This window comes from Megalobrama amblycephala, linkage group LG14 (genome assembly GCF_018812025.1).
Source record: "Megalobrama amblycephala isolate DHTTF-2021 linkage group LG14, ASM1881202v1, whole genome shotgun sequence".
In the NCBI taxonomy this organism is placed as follows: domain Eukaryota; kingdom Metazoa; phylum Chordata; class Actinopteri; order Cypriniformes; family Xenocyprididae; genus Megalobrama; species Megalobrama amblycephala.
Genome location: NC_063057.1, coordinates 32,333,732 through 32,344,587, shown reverse-complemented (window position 1 = coordinate 32,344,587; position 10,856 = coordinate 32,333,732). Strand labels below are relative to the sequence as shown.

General features: G+C 32.3%; 1 long non-coding RNA gene across 1 annotated transcript; it reads right to left on the bottom strand.

Moving 5' to 3' along the window:
• Positions 1 to 9,375: 9,375 nt before the first annotated feature.
• LOC125246220 lies at positions 9,376 to 10,632 on the bottom strand. The gene is made up of 3 exons (XR_007179783.1): positions 10,553 to 10,632; positions 9,784 to 9,878; positions 9,376 to 9,672 (listed from the first exon to the last, which is right to left on the bottom strand). It is a non-coding gene; the product is annotated as an uncharacterized LOC125246220 (long non-coding RNA).
• Positions 10,633 to 10,856: the final 224 nt, after the last annotated feature.

Genomic DNA, 10,856 nt, shown 5'->3' with positions numbered 1-10,856 from the left:
TAGTTAATTTCCTAGCGTATCGGAGAGAAATGCAGCACGTTGATATGCAGTCGCGGGTCTTTCATGTGGAGAACTCTCCTCATATTAATGCATAATGATGCATTTAAAAGTTAATGGCCATTCGGATCTTTATAAAAGTCCACATTGCTATTTGCAGATGAAAAATAACACGGATAACATTAAATATATATTTTCTATCAGGTTAAACTGATTATTAGTCACTCAAACCTCTCAGCGTCGATCGCGCGTATCCGCCATGTTTTGTAGTTTTTTAACACTTTTTACGCATGTTTGTAGTTCTGAACTGAATCCTCGTCCAATGCGCAATGTATTGTGGGCAATATTAGCCTTTATAGTGTGCACTGATCAACACTTCGAAAATCTACCGGAAATAGTAGAACATCCGGGGACTTTTGGCATACTCTTTTCAACATACTATGCTTTGGGACACACTTATTTTAATCTCACATACTATTTAGGATAGTATGGACATTGGAACGCAGGGAAACAGTTTTTGACCGTGCTAATCGTGCTAAGCCATACATTGTTTTACTACACAGATGATTGCTTACGTGTTGATTATGATTATGGATAAAGTGTTCTGTCTGCAAGGTATGAACTTTATGCTTAAGAACAGTATAAGAACGAGAGCTCACAGGAAACTGATTGGAAGCAGTGTTTATTGATTGGAACAAAATAAAGAGACAGTTTGCATTTTAACATCTGCGTGTATGGACTTCATGGGCACGCGTACTTAACGTGCTTACTTCTGCCACCGACACCAGCGGCTTAATGGAAGGCCATAAAATATATATGTCAAAATTATTCAGACACTTTGACCATGTTTTGCTTAAGTGTTATCTGACATAATTAAGATTATTTTTTTCTGACACAGTTTAACTCTGAGATCTTGTCATATTTGATTACCATTTTTTAAACTATGGTGAATAAACTGTATTAATGAATGAAATGTTCAAGGTAAATTTTGGTTTGACTGTGTGTGTGTGTATACGTGTATATTTGTATGAGAGAGAGATACATAAATATATATGTACACTCATACACACAAATAATAATGTACATGTACATTATACTTTACACACACACACATTGGGTTTCCATGTTTTATGGGGATTTTCCATAGACATAATGATTTTTATACTGTACAAACTGTGTATTCTATCCCTTAACCCTAAACCTCCCTTGTGAAAAAAAAAAGTGCACTTTAGTATACTTTTATAAAGTGTACTTATTGCAAAAATAATATACTTTAAAAGAACACACTTAAGTGTGAATTAAATGTAATGTTTTCATTGCTTAAGTGCATTCTATCTGTAATTAATTTCAAATATATCACAGATTAAGTTCATATTAAATGCAATAAGTTGAACTTAAGAGTGATTTTTTTGAACAACTTTAGTGGTACTTTAATACAACTTTATGACAACCTTCGTAATTGCTTCTAGTACCTTTAAAATATAGTTGAAGTGCACTGCCCAATGCGCTAACAAGCAATTAATGTGAACTAAAAAATATTTTAATATCAGTTATCAATACACTTAAGTGTGAATTAAATGTAATGTTTCATCCGCTTAAGTGCATTCTATTTGTAATCAATTTCAAATATATCACAGATTAAGTTAATATTAAATGCAATAAGTTGAACTTTTGAGTGATTTTTTTTGAACAACTTAAGTGGTACTTTAATACAACTTTATGACAACCTTCGTAATTGCTTCTAGTACCTTTAAAATATAGTTGAAGTGCACTGCCCAATGCACTAACAAGCAATTAATGTGAACTAAAATATATTTTAATATCAGTTATCAATACACTTAAGTGTGAATTAAATGTAATGTTTTCAGCCGCTTAAGTGCATTCTATTTGTAATTAATTTCAAATATATCACAGATTAAGTTCATATTAAATGCAATAAGTTGAACTTCTGAGTGATTTTTTTAAAGCACTTAAGTAGGAGTTTAATACAATTTTTTATGTACTTTAAAATATGGTAAAAGTATACTTCTGAATGTACTGACAAGCAATTAATGTGAACTTAAATATACTTTAATGTAATTAACATGTACACTATTATATAATTTAATACATTTGTAATTACATTATTTGTACATATAATAATGAAGTTACAATTTAGTATATTTCAAAATATTACAATCAACACAAATGCAAATTGAAACCCTCTACATTTACTGACAAAATAATCTCTAAAACAAATGCACAAAAACCTTTTTGTTGATGCACAAGAAAAACCCAAGAAACACTATACACAATCACAAACAATTACAACACTTTAACTCTCATTTAGAAAGAGTCTGGAGGACAGAGAGGCTTATATGCACTATCATTTTCTCCATCACATACAAAGGTACCTAAACCTACCATCACAATCTTTCTGCATTTTTACATTTTCAGATAAAATCATTCTGTATAAGATGATAAATAAGATAACACCCATGAATTAATACAAACAAAATGTAAAGAAATGAAAATATTCAAAACTTTGGGTAACACTGTACAAAAATTTTCTATTAGTTAACTACTTTAGTTAACATGAACTATGAATGAAAAATACTTTAAGCATTTATAAATCCTAGTTAATATTACGTATGCATTATTAAAATCAAAAGTTGCATATGTTAATAGATAATGCACTGTAAACTAACATGAACAATAACTATACATTTTATTAACTTGAAAAAAAAAAAAAATATTGCCTAATGTTAACAAATATTGATAAATACTGTAAAAAAAAGTCAATGCACATAGTTAGATAATGTTGTCTAATATATTAATTGATGTTAACAAGCGAGACCTTTTGTAAAGTGTTACCTTTTGTAAACCTTGTTACTTATAAGCTCTGTAACCCTTACTAGCAAACATTAAACAGGACAAAAAGGTTTCTTCTAAAATCTTACTCCAGCATTACAATGAATGTAATTTTGAAAAGAAAAAACAAAACAAACAAAAAAACAATGAATTCCAAAGGCACAAAAACAAGAAAACCAAAATTGTCTGTCACCACCTTTTTTTAAGTTGTATGAAAAAGTGCTGTTTATGTCAATGTCCCAGAAGCTCTTCATCATCAGAAAACCTTAAATGTCCACGAAGCTGCGAACCACCTCTACACAGTATGCATAAATGAACATGATCCAAAGAGGCAAGAAAGTAAAAAAAATAAATACCTGGAGGAAAAAAAAAAAAAAAAAGAAGTAAGAGTCAGTCCATTATTATAATTGGTTCAATCAAATTAAATCAATATATATATATATATATATATATATATATATATATATATACAGAACTCCAAAGTTTATATACACCTTTGTAGGTTTGAAAAATAAAAAATAAAAAAAGACATTTTCCACCACCCTCCTAGACCCATTTGGTATTCCCTAAAGGCAAAGAGTTGCTGATAGTGATTGAAGCCTGTGGCCAAGATGTTTACTGTGTACTGATAATTTCCTCCACTTTAATACCAGTTACAGTGTGAAATAAATATGAATGAACATATGAAGCTATGTTACAAGATACAGTACAACTGACCCATAACTTGTCACATTTAATCGCTCAATCAGTGTTTCAACTGCGGAAAGACGTATATAAAACAGCTTGTAAACAATGTCACGTAACATCACATTTACTTCAGAAAAATCATATTCAGCATAAACTCATTAGTCAGCTATAGAGAGGAGCATTCTGCTAATTATATGCACCACGTTACATGTTCATTATAATTTTATTTTAAATATTTTTTTTATAATTAATGTATTTAATGTTTGAATACATAATTTATGACAGCTACAATTTAAATGTTTATATTTCAAAAAACAATTTAGAGTAGAAATATGATTATGTAATTCTAAAGTTTACATAATCATAACTTTATTATAAAACAAACAAATCATACAAATTAGCATTGTATTTGTTTCTTTATTTAGTACTTCCCTGATGAAGCAGTTCATTCTGCAAGGTGTAAGTAAACTTTTGACCGCAACTGCATCACCCAAGATGAATTACCTCAGTCATCAGGACAACACTGTAGTAGAATCCTGGGAGAAGCTCCTTCACATTTCCCACAAACACCAGGATTCCAGTGACCACACCATCTTCACTGACACTGGCCTTTAAACATAGAGAACATTTTTATAAACATTTTTATTCCTACTTTACAAGGAATTAAACATAACTTTATCAATTACACAAATATAGATAAATAACCCAAGGCCAAAGCAAATTGAGGGTTTTGCTTTGAAAATAATTATATAATATCATTATATATAAATATAAATATATAATGATTAGATGGGGATTTGTAAGTGCACAGGTGAGAATTTATTACTTGCAAACAGAAAAGATTCAAAGCATTTAAAAGCTATAAGAACAGTTGATGGCAGTGTTTTAGCTTGTAGTGTGTGATCAGGGTGGCTGAATTAATGGAAAAACATGGAACATCACCTCATCAATACAGGTCTTTGATTCCACACAGCGTGCACTGTATCTCCAATAACAAATCTGTACTGATCCTACAAAATGAATATATAAAACAACAGATAAGCACAAAAATATTACATATTACAAACACAAACAGTAACTGAACAACTAATTTTTCAAATGCAAAAAGAAAAATAGATTATAAGCATTACTGGTGGTTATAATAGCGATTAAATGTATATAATTGTCTTTAAATGTTACAAGATCAGATCTTTGAATATAGTTCTGCAAATTTAACTTAAAGTCATTTAAAATGATTTAAAAAGTCAGAGTTCAATTAAAATATATTTTCAGCAGCCAAATTCTTTGAACACGCCCACACACGCGACCACGTTCATATTATATAAGAAATTACTATAATGCAATCATAAATAAATTACAGGAAACATGATTAATTCACCTCCATATTGCGATTAAACTAAATAAGTTACACTCATAAGAACTGCTATGTTCCGGTGAAAAAATAAAAATGAAGAGAGCATATATCAATATCAAGATACTTACTTGCTTCTTTATTTGTAATACATAACGTCTCATCTGTAGTCATCCAAACGTGCGCTCCTTTGTTTTCTTCTTTGATCAGCAAAGTTTCCTCACGCATCGCGATCACAGAAAGATGGCTGAAGGTGCATTTTTCAAACTCTGGTGAAGTAATGCGCCGTCATGACGTAGTACTGTGGCGCATGCGCATGATTAAATTTGTTCAAGTTGAAGTTTTTCTAATTCATTGTTGTAGTTAGACTGTAAGTTTACAGAACTTGACTCATTCACCTAACTGAAATTCAATTATTTTATAGTTTAGTCTGATTAAAATTAAATGTATTTTAACTGAATATGAATTCAAATTAATTTTTAGATCTGTTAAACTTTTGCTTGCAATTAAATAGGTTTAATCAACTTAGAACAACAATGATATTATAAGTATTATACAGATATGTGAAGTACAGCACTGTTGCATTAAGTATCACAAATACAGCACTCCGTATAAAAAAAATAAATAAAAAAAAATAAAAAAAAACTGACACTAGTCGAGTTTAGAGCAGGAGCTGGTGATAAAAATTTCAACAATAAGTTGTACAGGATTATACACTGTATAAGCAAGTGTTTTGAAATTCAGAAAAATAAATTTCAAGTGTATTAATGCACACAGTATTTATTAAAGATTAAGCACATTTAAAATACATTAACAAATGTCATCTTGGACAACACACTTAAGTTGAAATTAAAATAAATTATTTTTCATGTGCTTTAATATATAAGTCAACACATCAGAATAAGTTTACTTATTTAAAACACTATAAAGTCATAATTAAGTAAAAATTAAGTGCATTTTTAAAAAGTGCTCTTAAGCATGTTTAGAAATATTGTCATGAAAGTGTACTTTCTTTAAGTACAACTTAAGTCATTATTACAAAGTGCATTTTTAAAAAAGTGTTAATAAATATTGTCATTTAAGTGTACTTTCTTTAAGTACAACTTAATAAGTCATTATTACAAAGTGCATTTTTAAAAACTGCACTTAAGCGTGTTAATAAATATTGTCATTAAAGTGTACTTTCTGTAAGTACAATCAATAAGTCATTATTACAAAATGTATTTTTAAAAAGTGCACTCAAGTGTGTTAGTAAATATTGTCATTTAAGTGTACTTTCTTTAAGTACAGCTTAATTTGACATTATTACAAAGGGTATTTTTAAAAAGTGCACTCGAGCATATTAATAAATATTGTCATTAAAGTGTACTTTCTTTAAGTAAAACTTAATTTGACTATTACAAAGGGCATTTTTAAAAAGTGCACTTAAGCGTATTAATAAATATTTTCATTAAAGTGTACTTTCTTTAAGTACAACTTATTTTGACATTATTACACAGTGCATTTTTAAAAAGTGCACTTAAGCATGATAATAAATATTGTCATTAAAGTATATTCTATTTAAGTACACTTAAGTGGCCTTTAATTTTAATTATATTGTATTATCTGCAAGTGCACTTTTTAAAAAGTATACTAAGTACACACAAAGTACACTTTCAATACAATTAAGTGCACTTCTTTTTCACAAGGGCTACCCATCACAGAAAACATTCTGCATTTTTACATTTTCATTATACAAGCCTTTTTCCTCATGAGGACCAAAAAATATCTCTGCAAGGTCAAAAATTATTGCCATTACTATCCTTGTGTCCCCACAACATAAGGTTTACCAGGACCACACACACAACCATGATTATTTCTGAATGAATTGGGTTTATTTGCAGCTTAGTTTCAATAAATGGACTTTGAATGTTAAAGTATGCTCTATGACATTTGACCATCAAAACATAAATCTGTATTATTATGTCCAGTGAATATGATAATTGTGAACTGATATTTAACCTCAGACACAATACAGTGCAAAATATATATACATGATGTTCTGCAGGAGGAGCTGTTGTCCTCTCAGAAGAATAAAAAAAAATTCAAATAAAAGGGAATGCATGAACTGTTAAAAAAAGAAACAGAATGAAAATATATACCTTGAATGCAACGTTTTTTTTTTTTTGTTTTTGTTTTTTGATAAATGTAAATATAATGTAAATGTGTTAATATTTGTGAGTTTAGGAGTCACGTGGGGGCAGCGAGCAAGATGGCTGCATGTTAGCGATCTTCACGCCACTCAGGAGCTAATTTACTTTAATTGCTTATAATCCTACAAATTTATACGATCATATGCTCACCGCAGTTAATTAAGTAGTTAGAGCATTCAGAATTCTGAGAAAGAACATAAAAAGGTATGGCTACGTCGAGATATTTTAAAGCTCCAAACCGTCCCGCCACACGGAAAGCCCCGGTACACGAAATTGAGGACGATACCTCAGACGCACCCAGCAGCCCTAAAGATTCGAACGAAAGTCTCGAGAAACTGTTTGTGGAAGTTTCTAAAATGAGTTCTACACTATCGACCGTCGCGACAGATGTCTCAACTATTAAACAAACCACGGCAGAACTGAAAACAACGGTCACGGCTATTCAGGAGAGATTGGAAGAAGCAGAAGAGCGTATTGCGCATCTGGAAGATTCTTCGGAGAGGCTGGTGAATGACAGCAGTACCAGAAATAAACAAGTGGATGTGTTATGGAACCGTGTACAAACTCTCGAAAACCAGAGCAGACGAAATAATGTGAGGCTGGTGGGTCTTAAAGAGACTTACGGTACTAACGGGACTTTATTGACCTGCATACAGAGGATTTTGAAGGAGGGCCTCGAGTTAGACACAGGCGGAGAGTTCGAGATCGAGAGAGTGCATCGGCAGCCGACTCCCATGCCTCCGAGACCGGTTTTGATCCGCTTTTTTAAGGCAGTCCGCAAGAGACAAAGTGATCAACGTGGTGAAAGGGAAACGGGGAATTGTCTGGGAGGACTGTCGCCTTTCGTTGTTTCCAGATATGTCGAAAGAACTCTCTGCTCTGAGGAAGACGTTTACCCCGGCGAAACGGAGGCTGCAGGAACTCGACGTGAGATACTCACTCACCTTTCCAGCAACACTACGGCTGCGTCCGAAACCGCCTACTCAATGAGTAGGTACTTAATTTCAATAAGTACTTACTTAACGAGCGCTAAAAGAGTAGGTACTTAACAGCCAAATCTCGTTGAGTATGAATGAGATCCGAGAATAATCCGCCATGTTGACGTTATCATGTGACCTACGACGTTATCGCAAGCGCAACAACTGAAAGAGTGACTAATGTGATTTATTTTTTGTTACAAAAACCCAAATTCGCGTGAATATATTGTTAATTTCTTTATTTTATATGCAAAAATGTCCATCCACAAGCAAAGGTGGCATAAATCTCATTTGTTTTCCTCTTTTTCTTGTTGAATTAGCTTAGTTTCATCCCTCAGGCTTATAAATTAAAAGTAAATAACTTTTATGCATTATGATGTATTCAAATATTTAATCTTGTCATCATGCTTTATGTCTGTGTATATAATCGCAAACTATGATGTATACAAACATATATATATTTTTTTTTTGTCATTATTATTGTTTATTGTTAAAGATACACTATGGTATTTTCCATGATCTTGTATGTAAATTGTAGATCCTGCAATAAAAATAAAGATATGAGCAACAGGTGCACCAACACCTCACAGCACCAGTAACTGAACCCTACCTAGTGCGGTTTTCCTCAGTGTTAGCGATGTCTGAAGCCAAAGAAGACATCAGGCAGCTGCTCGAAGATCTCGTCTTTGGAGAAGACTGATTTTATACTCAAAGTTAACTTAAAATTAAGATTACACCAGAATGAACTGCTTTTCTAACACACCCCAACACTTACACACAATAATGATGATAAATGCTGACCAAAACTTAATTATATTACTTTTTATTTTACTTCTTTAATAAAACAAGCAAAATGTAATGTTTAGTTAAATGACAGCTGTGCATGAACACACACTAGACAAATACAGCTGATGTGAATACATCTCCATTTACAGTCAATTCATGCATTAATTCATTGCTTATTAAAATATATACATTTACTGATAATAGCATAATTAATAAGTAAAGAATTAATAAAAGTAATAATGACAAATAAATGCATATACAAGTCAACACACGAAACAAAGCTTTATTCAAATGTATTGATCTAACAATCAGGTATTTACAGTCCTGTTGTCATCTCAACACAGCTGTGCCAATTCTGCATTTTATTCTGATCAAGCAGCTGATGAACACCTTCATCATCATGTTCCTCACTGCAGAAGATGATGATGATGATGATGGACCCCTGAACCCCTCAACCTTGGAGCAGGAGTGGGAGAAGATGTGCGGGACAATCTGCTGCTGCAAACATTCATGTGCTCTCCATCAGCGGATTAAAACATTTTACAATTAATTCATGTCAGCATTCTGTTTCTTGCATATTTCATTTCATATTTTTCAATTGCTAATTCTTGTCATGGCTTCATTAGTTTTGTGGTGTGGTGGTCTAAACCACTGAGCTGGTCAGCAGAAGGTTGCTGGTTCGATCTCTGCAGCGTCTCCTCCAGTGTGTCCTTGATCGAGTCACTTGGAAGGAGGAGTGATGGAGGATCTCGTCCCTGACACTGAACCATTCCCAGGATCTGCTGTGTCTCTCCATCCTCAGTGCTCTCACCAGTCTGAGGACATTCACATCCTACAATAATGCACAAATATAATACAAAAGCAGTCATTTTAACAGCACAGTGTCATTTGATTTCTGTATTAGAAATAACAAAATGATCTTACTTTATATTTTGTTACTTACTTTATATATATTTTTATTTTGTTTCAGGTTTTCCTATTTTTTTTCTAACAAATACTGTCGTCAGCTTTTCTTGCAGGTCCTGCTCCACCAAAGCTCTGAAGCAAATGCACAGACATCAAGAATCAGAAAAGTGCTGTAATAAGTCTGTTTAAATTCCAATAATTAAAATAAACTAGACTTTAGATTTAAATAGACTTTGTATTCATTTCTGTAGTATCCTCACTCAAAGCCTTTGATGGCATCATTCCCCAGACATCAGACAAGATTCAAGTTTCCTCTGAGATTTATGTGCTCAAATCTACATTCACATGTTGATGATGTGTTAACTCACTTCTTATCCAATACAAATGTTCCTTAATTTATTAACAATACTAATGGACAAATAAAATAGATTAAATTTATGTGTAGTTACTGTAGATTTGTTTATTTACATTATTTTCATTCATGAATGTAAACAGTGTTGACAACAGTGAATAATAGCACACACACATCACTCATAATACATAATCCAGCACTCATAAGTCATAATATTTGAAGAAGATGTTCGTGTCAGATGTTAAATAAACATTTAGTAAGCATCTTTAAGATGTATATGATTTAGAATATGTAAATCCACTTTGGAGAATTAAGGTGTGTTTATCCCGTTATCTATACATAATAAATCGTGTTTTTACTGCAAAATCACAACAATAGTGTCTAGCATCTTTACACATTCAGCAGTTTACTCTACAGTAGTTCAGCAAATGTGTTTTTGGTTTTCAATACTCACATTTGACAGCATCCGCGCCGCTTTTCTCCTCCGTGTTCGATTATGACGTATCCTCTCCCGTGGCCTGCTGGGATAGAAAAATATCCAGCAAGGCATACTTCAGAATCTGGGCGGAAGCAGTAGGCCATCCGGGAACTCCTCGACTACTATTTTATGATTACTGAGGTTTCTGACATACTTAATTGCTCGCCTACTGCTTTCCCCTATTATATATTAGGTAAGTAGGCGGTTTCGGACGCACTTTAAGTAGGCGCACGTCCGAATCTCGCGAGAATTAGTACGTCACGCAGGTAATTTTCGCCTA